At 44.4% G+C, this 3459-nt stretch overlaps 1 protein-coding gene across 2 annotated transcripts in view; it reads right to left on the reverse strand.

Moving 5' to 3' along the window:
• LOC102013416 (butyrophilin subfamily 2 member A2) overlaps positions 1 to 3459 on the reverse strand; it is an 84565-nt gene that overhangs the window by 69982 nt on the left and 11124 nt on the right. Inside the window, exon 5 of one of the 2 annotated variants that reach the window (XM_013503774.1) lies at positions 3108 to 3164. The exons of the other annotated variant lie outside the window; for it this stretch is intronic. The gene's annotated coding sequence lies outside the window, so the exon portion shown is untranslated. The remainder of the gene's footprint in view (positions 1 to 3107; positions 3165 to 3459) is intronic. 2 annotated transcript variants of the gene reach the window in all.

A 3459-nucleotide genomic window follows, 5' to 3' on the forward strand; every position in this document is an offset into this window, starting at 1 on the left:
ACATATCCTTTACTGTGTGTAATGTGTGTGCTATTTGCTCAGTTGCACTATTTTTTGGAGTACTTAAAGAATTAACCGCATGCTTTTCCCTACAGTTATACCTAAACTGAGCACATCTTCCATAAAAGATGATCTGCTCTGATTCATATTTACTTTATTAGGTTAACATTAGGCAAGGATAGAAGAAAAACAACATTAATTCTTTCAAAGTGTCAGCGATTTACAAATAGCCTTCCCTATGGCACAGAAACCCTGAGTATTTGATGGAGACCCATATAGAGCAGCTCTGAGCAGGATTTAATATTATCCAATTGGCTTTTCATGTTTACTTGGGAGTTGTCCAAAGCTTAGGCACCTTCTCTAAAGATGGGCAGTTGACTCATAGTAAATAAATCTCTAAGGTTCACTGGTCACTGCTGAGGCCTATATTGGCCTGTGAAGCTGTGATGCCTTAAGGACAAGGAGACTGCTGCTGAGGATGTTGGTTCTAACCCCAGTTAACTACAGGGAGACTGCAGCTGCAGTCTCCACACTCCTACGATAAATACCAACCTAAAGATAAGGTGTTTTTCCTGATTGACATAATTTACTACTTGGGAAAATTTTCCCAAGGTCCTGCAAGATTCCCGCGTTTTCTTGAGTATCCTCTCCCTTTGTTTGAAAACTGAATAAATACTGGCCGCCCGGAGCAGTCTTGGCTAACTCAGAGAATACTAAGCTGGAAAAGAGTTAGTTCCCTCGGGCCCTAAAATTATCACCATTGTCTGCATTTATTTAAGCCTTCGCTGTGATCAGCCTGCAATAACTTAGGGTTATTTAACCCGTTTTTCGATAAGTGTTTACTTTTATTCACATCCACAAAGATTTAGTGTTCAATAAGAGTACTGAACTGTGACCTGCAGGATTTCTTAAATGGCACAAAACTTGGACATTAGCCTAATATATAAATGAGTATCTTTAAAAACAAGGTCCAACTGAGGGTTATACTGTGTCCTTTTCAAGGTCTAGTTGCCCACTTCATTCAGAGATCCACAAAACCTAACGTTATTTCCAGGAACCCCGAACTTCGGTGGGAGTGACCACTGCTCATCCAAGTGGGCACACAGCATTTTTCTGAGTTCTTTTTGGCCTGCAGATGTGCTAATTTAGCTGTGCAGAGCTACACTGTAATCCAGGTTCAAATTGTAGCTTTGAGTCACTACTCAAAATTTCTTAACCTGGCCAAGTTTTAACCAAAAATGATTATGACGAATTAGCAAAAACACACCAGAATTTAGAAATATTTCTCCTTTTATAAAACAATTTGTTATTTTAAAAGTCATCTTCCAATATATAAATAAAAACTCTTCTTATGCTACAGTGCCAGATGATTGTTAAGGAGGAAATCTGTGCAAACATTAAGCAATACCACACTGGCTGTAGGAGAAAGTGCCAGCTGAGAACTCTCCTGAAAGACCGTGTATTCTACTGTCAGCCTGTATGCTTGCCTCAGCCTTACATGGGGATGTCATCCGCCCACCTCAGCTCTTACACACTGTTGGTTTGAGTTGTCATAATCTGGCCTCACACTGACAAGGGTCACCACACATTTATTTCAGCTCCCACAGCTCCATCAGCTCCTGTGGTAGTGCAGGGCAGCGGAGAGGACAGCATTCCTGTCTCACAGGTCTGCTCGCACAGCCACAGGTGGTCCTGTGGGAGACAAAAGGAGCGGAGAGCCAGGCGCTGCTTAGAGAGACAGACAGCACAGATGCAGGCAGGTGCTCTGCATGTGACACCCTAGTGAGGCTTTTTGGGAGCCCTGAAATCACCTGCAGACATTCGGGTTTTAACAGGCCAGTGCATGCCTGTAATACCAGCACAGTAGCAGGCTAAGGCAAGAAGGCAATAGTTTGAGCCTACCCTGGGGAATTTAGCAAGACCCTATCTCAAAACTATATGGGAAGGGCTGGGGATGTAGCTCAGTGCAAAGATCCTAGATACAACCCTAGTACCACACATACACACAAGCATGCCTCAGACAGGAGACTGATAGTGCTGGCAGAGAGGCAGAGGCAGACTCCCGAAGGGCCATACTCTCCAGGGATATGTAAGAAACTGAAAGTTTGTGTTCAGAAGGCCCCAATCTGAGTTTTGCCCAAGGTGGGTGGAGAGGAGTCTCCCCGAGCACCTGGAACTGCAGAGCACACTGGGTGTCCTGAAGCCCCAAGCAGAAACATGAAGTGCTCTACATGGCCCAGTACAGAGCAGATAAAAGTGCAAAGCCTCCCTGGAGGGCTACATTTTAAAGACAGGCCTCAGTTTTCAAAGATGATTAGTTCATAATTTAAAAGTGTTTCTCAATACCAGGAACCCACAAACAAGTCCGTAGAAACAACACACTACAAACTCAGACCTGCAAAGACCACATATATGAGACTGATGAAATACAGAAAGTAAGTCTCATATGCAACATTTAAGTACATCAGAGTGTGGCAAGGAATAGGACTATCAAATCGGCCCAGGCAGAGGAGAATGAACATTCCTGCTCACCCAAGCAGAGGGTGAGCTGCTCTGGTGCCACAGCTCTGCTCCTAAGTGGTAGGCATTGTGCATTCTTTCCATCTCTTGCACCTTCTACAACCAAAGTGGAAGTTGCAAAAATCCAGAATGCAACACAAATATCTGGGGCAAAAGCCTGCTTTTTTTCTCCCAGGGCTTCTACTAGATTAGTCTTTGCACACTCCTTTCTCTTTCTGGCTCAGCAATGTGTTTTAAATGCTGTCTCAGAAGTAAAACCCTGGATGAAATGTGGAGTCAGTCAGGACAGACACGGGGTCTTCACACTGCCAGGAACTCAGGTCAGTGGAGCCTAACCTTTAAAGCTGCAAAGAACTTCTGATCAACTCTACAAAAACCCAAGTATTTGTGGGCCAGGGAACTTCTATGATAAGTTTTCTGTTGATTTAAGCTCATAAAAATATGGTATGAGAAATAACAAGGTGGACAGCTGTAAATAAAATCAAAGCACTGCTTTGATGGCAGACCTTCGTTCCTTCTGCCCACAACAGCAACCTCCCTCCCCAACTCCCGAGAGCCCCAAGGCCAGCTCCCTCAGGCTGGCTTACCTGGTATCCCCTGGGTCTTATGGCTGTCATCCAAATGCCCATGCTTACATCTTCACCCTGCATGTGACCCAAAGTTTAAATGCAAAAGCTTAAATAATATTTGTAAAGACACTGCTACACTCACCCCCCCAAACAATCTTTCCATTTGGTTTTGTTGTTGATCTAGTAGGAAAAGGCAAAGGTGGATTAAGCCAGATACACCAGTAAGAGTCAGTGACCACTGACGAAAGGACCCCACGGCAAGGTGAGAGAAGACAATGCAGCAGGCAGACAGCCCTCCCTCTTCACATGCTGTAAACTCCCAGTGCTAACAGTGAACCAGCCAGACAGTGGGTCCCACTAACGCAGAGCT

Source organism: Chinchilla lanigera, unplaced genomic scaffold (genome assembly GCF_000276665.1).
Source record: "Chinchilla lanigera isolate Chin_1 unplaced genomic scaffold, ChiLan1.0 scaffold00082, whole genome shotgun sequence".
NCBI classification, from domain to species: Eukaryota; Metazoa; Chordata; class Mammalia; order Rodentia; family Chinchillidae; genus Chinchilla; species Chinchilla lanigera.